Here is a 10,160-nt window from a genome sequence, read left to right as displayed (position 1 = left end):
AGAAAAACAAACTATATAAAAAGAAAAGGGAAAATCCCAAGTATAAAAAACAATGGTACTGGCAATACATATAATTTTTGATATTGAAATAAAGGAGCCAGATCAACCATGCTTCAAAAATACACCTAAAAAACTCTATTCTTACATCAAAAGCCAGAAAAATGAAAACACTGGCATAGATCCTCTGCGAAGTGAAGGTACACTGCACTCAAGTCCGTCTGTGAAAGCAAACATACTAAACAAACAATTTCAATCTGCTTTTGCATCTGAGCAGTATGATGCAACATCTAGAAACCAATAACACACTATATGAATTACAACATGGATTTAGGGCAAAACGAGCATGTGAGCCCCAAGTTATCTCTAATACATGAATTATCACAAAACAATGACAAGAATATAAAAACAGATCTTATAATCCTGGGTTTTGCTAAAGCTTTTGACAAGGTACCACACAAAAGATTACTATACAAAATGAAATACTTTTGGCATATCAGGACAAATCATAAACTGGATTGAATCATTTCTTTCAAACAGAACTCAAACAGTACTTTTAGAAAACATGTCATCTTAAAAAAAATTCCAGTCACATCAGGTGTCCCACAGGGTACAGTGCTAGGACCGATACTTTTCCTAATTTACATAAATGACCTTCCAGAATACACCCAACATAGCCAAATAAGGCTCTTCGCAGATGACAGTATAATCTACCGACAAATGAAATCTCAAAACGACTGCCTCAAGCTTCAAGAAGATCTAGAAACTGCTATACAATGGAAACAAGACTGGCTTATGTCTTTCTATCCAGACAAGTGTAACATCATGAACATAACAACCAAGAGAAATCCCATCCACTTTTTACTACAAGATGTATGAACACATTTTAGAATCAGTTAAACGTGCAAAATACTTAGCTATCACAATTTCTGAAGACCTAAAATGGAACGCACACATGCATTCAGAAAACTGCCGCTAAAGCAAATAAATCCTTATGTGTCATTTGAAGAAATCTCAAAGTCCAATCACACACAATTAAAGAAAGAGCATACCAAACACTTATAAGACTCAAATTAGAATACTGTTGTACTGTATGGGACCCATTTACAAATGAAAATATACGGTCTCTAGAAAAAGTACAGGGACGAGCGGCAAGGTATGCGTGCAACAGATGTTAGACACCATGAATTGGCAAACATTACAAGAACGTCGACTAAGAACAAGGCTAATAATGTTTCACAAAATTGTAAATCAAAATATTGCCATTCCATTGCAAAATTTATTACAGCAGAGTCAGGTCTACTACAAGATCCACCAACAAAGACTCCCACAAACAAATTCAATGTAATAAAGACAGCTACAAATTTACTTTCTCTTGTCAAACCATTAAAAACAGGAACAAATTACCCCCTGACATTACTAAAAACGCTACTACAGAAACCTTCAAGGGTGCACTCACTCACGATGTGCTCCTTGATACTTACCCACATCTGAAATAAACAGGCAATCATGTTTTATCTTAAGGATGTATTTAGGTGAAATTGAAAATATCTAGAATTTAGAATTGATACTATAAGTCAGAAGAGCATTAGTTACATGGAGTAAAGTGACCTTTTTAGACTGGGAAGTTTAGTTTGTATTGCAAAACGAAACCACTTAGGATTCTTTTAATAGTAAGGTTAGAATTTCCATCCGTGGATGATAAATGGGTACTATTTTGTAAGACATATCTATTCTTCTAAACAGTCGGATTGCGATTTTGGTAACTGAATAAAAAGGGTTTATTTAGGCCAGAGACATAGAATACATTATTATTGTATTTTATGTCTCTGTTTAGGCATTTTTACCGTTGAGTAAGAGTTCTTTTGAAACCACAATAACATTTTGTTTTATTTAAAATTTCTATGTATCCTATTTTCATCACGGATACTTGTTTCACTGGCACTATGATCAGTAATCTCCTTTTTGTATGTAAATATAGATTACTAGTATCTTACGTACTTCCGAAAATGCCTTTACAGCAAAATGCATTGGGTGTGTAGGTAAAGGTAATATCTTTGACTAGCTTGCTTGCTAGCTGAACTGTGAAGTCATTATTAGGTAAGGTATACTACCCCCCTTTCGCTTCGGACGCATGAAATTATTAAACGTGTTGTTTTCAATTTTTTACATCACTGGGTCGATTCAGTACCCGAGGGTATCATCAGCTCAGTAGTCAGTACTTCGGTACTGACATGATTTATAACAAACCTTTATAAAATTGTCCGTTTATAAATTTAGAAATTATAGAAACTAAGGTTTCAACTCCCTCAGGCAAAGTTGACCTTAGATGAATTTGGCTATTTGTTTTATGTATTTTTGTCATATAGATCTTCAACTGTTTCGGTACTTATACATCCCTCGGATTTCAAATGTTTGGCTTTGAGCGTTCCTGATGAAGGTAAATCCAGAAAAGCGCTTCGGACACATGAAATTATTAAACGTGTTGTTTTCAATTTTTTCGAGTAGTCTAGTCCTACAGACAGATAGATCGGTTATCTGTCGGACTAGTCTACTCTTAAAGGAGGGTAGTATACCTAACTTAATAATGACTTCATGGTTCAGCTAGCAAGCAAGCTAACCAAACATATTACCTTTACCTACACACTCAATGCATTTTGCTGTAAATTTAAAAGAAGCTTTGTTACACTGGTGTTCCACTTCGATTTAATCGTTGCTGCATATCAACAGAGATCAGTGATCAAAATAAAAATCATATTCATACAAAATCTAAGATTCTAAAATCTTTCCATACACAAAATTTCACAAAGTATTACTTGTCATCGACTCGTAAGACTTAGGATGATAGATACACCGATCGTCTCATTTTCGTGGATCGTTTCAATTTAAAACAAAATTTTGTGTGAATACAAACATACTGTTATGTTTTGTTCAGATTCTAAATAAAACGAAAGGAACAGATATTTATTTTATGTTTGCAATTCTCTGATATATGCCGACTGTACTCAAAGTCTTTATGCATCTATAATATAACCTTGATATTAGTTGTTAATTATTTTCATTATGGCTATTTTACTAGAGTTTTACTTGTGAACTTAAAGTATACGCTTTTGGGAAACCGTTCGTGCCAAACATTGGAGAATTCTTTTAGGAAGGGCGGTTATTTTTTCTTGAGTGTCCCCACTTTTACAGTTAGGGGTTTTTGCTTGTGAGAGAGCTGTCTACATGTTCCATGATATCAATGTTCTATTTCTTTTATGGATGTAATTTCGGGGCCTTTTGTGTCTGAATGTGCGGTATGGGTTTTGCTCATTGTTGAGGGCTGTACGGTGACCTGTAGTTGTTAATTTCTATGTCATTTGGTCTCTGGTGGAGAGTTGTCTCATTGGCAATCATACCACACCTTCTTATTTTATATATCAACTAGTACGCAATACTTATTCAAAATACCAATTTTCTCAATGTCAACTGATCATTTAAAGTTCCAGGTGTTTAACATGATCAATTTAAAATCATGTGCATGATTTAAAAAAAAATATATTTTCAATACTATAAATAGAAACTCACTCAACATCTTCCAGTCACTAAATATCCGGGCCGGTAACTTCAAAAGTAAACACTAATCGACTTATAAAATACCCAATGTTGTCGGAAATTCAAATCATTGTACGGTTTAGTATTCAAAAAATTGTTAGTCCTAAATCTAAAACCGAGGTCTGCAAACATTCCTAATATGACAAATAAGGTCCAATGTTGCCATCATTGTAAAGATTAACCAAGTAAAAAAATCAAATGTCTTATATTAACGAAAGAAGATATTGCTGAATACAGATAGAAAGTGACAACAAATGCATATTTCTATAGATAAATTTAAATTGGTTTGAATTATTAGATGGATTAAGATTTTTTTCGCGCTAATGATCCAAAACAAGGCAAAAGATTTGTCTTTTAACTCCTCGTCACTGTATTAAAGAGAAAAAAGTTAAACAAAAGCATTTGTCTATGAGTTTGTCTACAGTAACTTTGTCAAAATTGTGTGATGCATTCGGGAGTGATTTAAAAAATATATATATATACGGATAGAGCTTAAACGACGAAAGCAAAATTTTGCTGAACACTTTTCGTTGGCTTTATATAGATATAAGAAGATGTGGTATGAGTGCCAATGAGACAACTCTCCATCCAAGTAAAAATTTATAAAAGTAAACCATTATAGGTCAAAGTACGGCCTTCAACACGGAGCCTTGGCTCACACCGAACAGCAAGCTATAAAGGGCCCAAAATATGACTAGTGTAAAACCATTCAAACAGGATTAAACCATTTTCAAATCTTTTCAGATTTTCCTTTTTCTCGTTTAACCAATTGCAATTCGCAAAGTAAATCCCCTCTTGTATGACGTCCGCCTTTTTATCATTAACAACTATAATTCGATATCAATATCTATGGTAATGTCGCAGTACCGTCTGTGTTCTTATTTATCTTATATGCATGTATAAAAACAAAAAAGATAAGAAGATGCGATATAATTGCCAATGAGACAACTCTCCACCAGAGACCAAATAGCATAGAAGTTTACAACTATGGGTCTACGTACAGCCTTCAACAATGAGCAAAACCCATACCGCATAGTCAGCTATAAAAGACCACGAAATGACAAATGTAAATCAATTCAAACAAGAAAACTAACGGCCTGATTTATGACAAAACAAAATGATGAACGAAAACAAATATGATATATAGTAACAAATGACAACCACTGACTTACAGGTTCCTGACTTGGAACAGGCACACACAGAATGTGGCGGGGTTAAACTAGTTTGTTGGCACCAAACCTTTCCCTAACCTGGGACAGTCGTGTAACAGTACAACATAAAACAAACATAATCCTTTTTACTAGTACTCCGATAAAATGCGGAGAACTTCTAGTTTTTCACCCTTACCAAAGACACAATTTTAATAATACCTGTATATATTTAGATGACAAATTCTAGTTTATTTTCGGTCATTAAATAGGGATAGAGGATTTAATTGTATCGACAGTTTTTAAATTTGAAATTTCTAAGGGTTAACGCGGAGTAGCATCCAATAACTCGTTATTGTGTGATGTCCTATCGCCGGAGATGTTTCATCAACAGATTATAAAAGGAGTAGCAAGACGAGACGACTAGTTGGGAGGAGTGTCCCAATCTGTAGTTTTTTTTTATATTTTCTTTTGGCCATGGTTGTGTCTGTCCTTTTTGGAATTGTGTTTTTATTATCCCCTTTTCATCATTCTCTCCATGTTTAGCTCACCGTAAGGCCATATAAGCTCATGGCATCACGTGGCGTCCGTCGTACGTCCTTCTTAAACCTTGAAAAAATCTTATAAAACAATATAGCCAAATGTTTTTTTTCAAATTTGTCAGAAAGGATATATGACATGTTCTCTACAAATGTCCATTGGGTGAAAAAACAAGACTGTATATAGGAAAATGTAAAACATAGGATTTTTCTTCATGTCTCAAAGAGAAAACTGACATGATAAAATATGATCAGCGAGTAAAGATACTGCGATTTTTATTTATTTATTTAAGTAACGGATAACCTTTTTTTGGATATTTACATTTGTTGCCATTGAATTTCTACATAAGGAAATGCCTGTACCAAATCTGGAATATGACAGTTGTTTACCATTCGTTTGATGTGTTTGATCTTTTGATTTTGCCATTTGATAAATGACTATCCGTTTTGAATTTTCCTTGGAATTCGGTATTTTTGTTATTTTACTTTTTGCCCACTGGGAGTTAAGCAAACCAACAATCAATCAATATGTAGGACATAGTTTTGATAAGCTGGCATTCAAGGTAGCGCCTTCCTCATATTATCCAAGCTGAGACTACTATAATAGTAGTCTCAGATCCAAGTTACAATATCTTCACATTTCAATGTTTAGGTTATGTGAGCTTACTCTAAATTGAGTTAAGAATCTTCTTTCATTTTCATTACCACAACTTGAATATTTTTCTAATTTGAAAATGTTTTTTAAATTTACGATATCAGTGTTCTTAACTTGTTCCCAACGCATGAAATTATTAAAAGTGTTGTTTTCAATTTTTTGAACATATAGTTATGAAGAACTTCGTAAATGTGAAATGATTTGCTATGAAGTCACGTGACATCAGCGACGGCACAGTTCTGTCTGCACATTTGTATAGACATTGCTATAAGTGACCAGTCCCGTTAGTATAGACTGTCCCTACCCAATCTAATTAAAATATAGTTCTTTTTGATTTCATTATACTCATATGTCTGTACGGAAAAGACGAGCTTAATTTAGCAGGTTTTATCTTTTGGAATCCTCTTGACTTTTCGTTTAGATTCCTTAAGAGAGATCCGAAAATAACTACTCACGCCACTGATCAGCCGATGCCATGGAACTTTATTGGAAAACATAATTTTTCTCAAGAATAACCAAAATATATACAAAAGACACGAACAGCTGATCTTGGTAGGTAAACGATAAGACATGCTGGCCCTTTCACATACTTTCTAAATACAAAAATGATTGTATCTGGGCATAACATCTTGACTTTACACTAAATTTTAGTTTTCAGAGCTCCAGATAAGAATTTAATATAAGATGAGGCAGGCGCTTTCAAGACGTTTCGGCCAAACAAACCCAGTTCGGCTACAAGTCGTTTCGGGCATTAATATTAGGCAGGCATTACCTGTGAAAGGGGACGAAGTCGGTATGAATTATTTTTTTAATGATTCAAACATAATTTAACTTCAAAATCTGTTAAAAAACAAACGGCAAATTATACCGTAACGTTTCCGATTTCGGTTCTGTTGTTAGGGATTTTAGTTGTGACGTTATTTATGTTTTGACGTCATATTCACTGTAAACAAAGTAAAAAAAACGCTATCATCAAGTAACGTTTTTTCATATCAAGCCATTCAAGGAATTATTAAAAATGAAATTGGTATTGCGTTCCTTCCTATATTTTACTAGACTGATAAATATATATTTTACTCAAAGACTCATGCAAACGAGACCGGAAAAGGGAAGTAGATTTCTGCGCAAACGAGGGAAAACAAGAAAGTCTGAAAATAAAAAAGTTAACGATTTTGAGTTCATTAGTAGAATGAAAATTTCAGGAATTTTTCCTGATTTTTTTTTTTTTTTTTTTTTATTTTATTGATTTTTCTACCGTAATAGGGGACTTCGTCCCCTTATCAATTCGGCCACACCATTTCATAATGTTTTTAACATATATTCCCGTTTGAATGGTTTTACACTAGTAATTTTTTTTGGGGCCCTTTATAGCTTACTGTTCGGTGTGAGCCAAGGTTCCGTTTTTAAGACCGTACTGTGACCTATAATGGTTTACTTTTATAAATTTTGACTTGGATGGAGAGTTGTCTCATTGGCACTCATACCACATCTTCTTATATCTATATTCTGTATTCTGTAGGTGTCGCTGTTGACACTGGATAATTTTGTCTCTCTTGTAATATAAGTCTCGCAAGTACAATTTTCACTCTGGTAAACAACTCACTTGTACTTTAATTATACATATACAGTGGCAACTGTATTAAAATATTAAGGTTCATCTATACACTTCATCAAAAATGGCTGTGTTTACACCATGAAATTTTCTCTGATTGCAGACAAAACTGTGTAATTTTAATAGTTTTAAATCCTGGCAGCACCTAGATATATACAAGTTGTATTCATTTTGTGTTTTAAGAAGATAAAAACCTTTGTGATTTTTGCTAAACATTTTCTTTCCTTGCCACAGGTGGTTTTAAAATAAACTAAGTCATGTAAAATCTTTGAGATGGTCCCCCTCTGGTAATGATTGTATTGTATCATATTGATTGAAATGGACAATAGAAATCTACTCACAACAAAGGTGATTTGAATAGCGTAAATGAGTGGACTGTATCAAAGAAAACTCAGGTGTTTGTTTATTTCACCATCTTATTTGGCAAGGAAAGAAAATGTTCATCAAAATCCATAAAGTGTTTTTACTTTTTAGAACATAAATTGGATGTAACATTTATATATCTAGGTGCTGCCAGGATTAAAAACTTAAAAAATTACACAGTTTTGACTGTACTCAGAGAAAATTTCATGGAGTAAACACAGCCATTTTTGTTAAAGTGTATAGATGAACCTTAAGAAAAAAAAATGAAAAAAAAATGTGATTAAACATTTGTAGTAAAAAAAAACTAAAAAAATATCTTAATCAAAAACGATGTGACTCGCAGATAAAATCAACCAACAACTGCATTAGTGTTTCTCTAGAGACGGAGGAGTTATATATATATATATATACATGTATATGCATTAAATGTTTGACAGAAATTTATTTTAAAAGGGATTTTACTTAAAAAAAGTTATTTTGTCAAGTGTGAATCTGCTGTGAAATATGCATACACAAGACTATTTCTTTTTTATATATCACAGCAGAGACATATATATACCAGAGAACAGAAGAGGGAAAAACAGTGTAAGAGTACATGTATATATAAACAAAAGCACTATTTGTTTTTAATAATAAATGACCATGAGCCCAAAATACCTCAACTACCAGAACATGTTCTGCAGCATTAATGGAGCTAATTTTTTAACCGTTCTCATGTTGAAATTGAGATCAATTTTGTTCTCATTTTTTTTATAATTAGAATAATAGAATAAAAAATGTATTTTAAAAAAATTCTTATGTTTGTGTTCGTACCGGCAGACAAAGCAGCAAATAATGTAGTGGTGGTGTGACGCATATACTACACGGAAGTTCTCCAAAACGAAATTACAAATTCATCTACATTCAGGTCCGTACGCTCCACAGAGAGTCAAATTGGAAACAAGCATATCACTGCCACTACCCAGCTTAAGGCCTCTTCCGAACATTTGAAAGTCCCTACTATGTACTGGTTACCTAAATTGCACAAAAAACCATTTAAATTCCGTTTCATCTCCGCATCTAGTAAGTGTTCTACTACTAATCTATCAGTGCTTCTAACTACCTCCCTTACTACTATCAAAGAACTTGTTATTAACTTTTGTAATAAAGCTTATGAAAATAATGGTATTAATTATTTTTGGAGTGTTAAAAATTCTTTAGAGGTTTTAGATAAAATACATGCTTTTGATGGTCCTTTTAATTCTGTTGACAGTTATGATTTTTCTACTCTCTATACTACACTTCCACACAATCTTATCAAGAAAAAGTTTTCATATTTAATTAAATGGTCTTTTGAAAAATCTCATTACAAATTTATTTGCTGTAACTCGTTTAAAGCCTTTTTCTGTAACGAAAAAGGAAAGTATGCTAGATACACTTACTGGAAATGTGAAGATATGATTGAAGCTTTAAATTTTCTCCTGGACAACATATATGTACGTTTCGGCGATAGAATGTATCGACAGGTAGTAGGTATTCCTATGGGCACTAACTGCGCCCCTTTAATAGCAGATTTATTCCTGTATTGCTATGAATCTCAGTTTATGACCAAACTCAGTAAAGACACGTCATTGTTACATTTGGTTGATACATTCAACAATACCTTCCGTTATCTAGATGATATTTTTTCGTTAGATAATCCAGAGTTCTCTAAATATACTACTGAAATTTACCCAATTGAACTTACTTTAACTAAATCTAACATAAACAGCAGTAGTTGTCCTTTTCTGGATTTGGACATTTCAATCTCTAAAGGAAAACTTCATACGAAAATTTACGACAAAAGAGACGATTTTTCTTTCCCTTTTGTTAATTTTCCTTTTTTAGACGGCGATGTTCCTTTGGCTCCATCATACGGTGTATATATATCCCAACTCGTTCGTTATGCCCGTGTGTGTAGTGATGTCATAGATTTTAACGAACGTAATCAATGCATCACTAGTAAATTATTAAATTAAGGATTTCGTTACCATAAATTACGTAAAACTTTTGCTAAGTTCTTTCATAGATACAAAGATTTGATTAGTAAATTTGGCTGTACTTGTAGAAAACTGATTAAAAACGGTATTTCACATCCTAAATTTTACGGTAATATTGTACTTAAAGCGCGGAAATCACTATGTGATCCGTGTAAACTCATTGAACCTTTAAACAGGCTTATTAGTAAAGGTTATCTTACCAATGTTGTAATTAGATCTTTGAATATAGTTTAC

At 33.1% G+C, this 10,160-nt stretch overlaps 1 protein-coding gene across 4 annotated transcripts in view; it reads left to right on the top strand.

The window, feature by feature from the left end:
- The first annotated feature begins 6,376 nt into the window (after positions 1-6,376).
- LOC127725284 (acetyl-CoA carboxylase-like) overlaps positions 6,377-10,160 on the top strand; it is a 97,425-nt gene continuing 93,641 nt past the window's right edge. For all 4 annotated transcript variants that reach the window (XM_052232179.1, XM_052232182.1, XM_052232180.1 and 1 more), the window contains exon 1: positions 6,377-6,485. The gene's annotated coding sequence lies outside the window, so the exon portion shown is untranslated. The remainder of the gene's footprint in view (positions 6,486-10,160) is intronic.

The sequence above is a fragment of the Mytilus californianus genome, unplaced genomic scaffold (assembly GCF_021869535.1).
Source record: "Mytilus californianus isolate M0D057914Y unplaced genomic scaffold, xbMytCali1.0.p SCAF_15, whole genome shotgun sequence".
NCBI classification, from domain to species: domain Eukaryota; kingdom Metazoa; phylum Mollusca; class Bivalvia; order Mytilida; family Mytilidae; genus Mytilus; species Mytilus californianus.
This window is presented reverse-complemented; position numbering and strand designations above follow the sequence as displayed.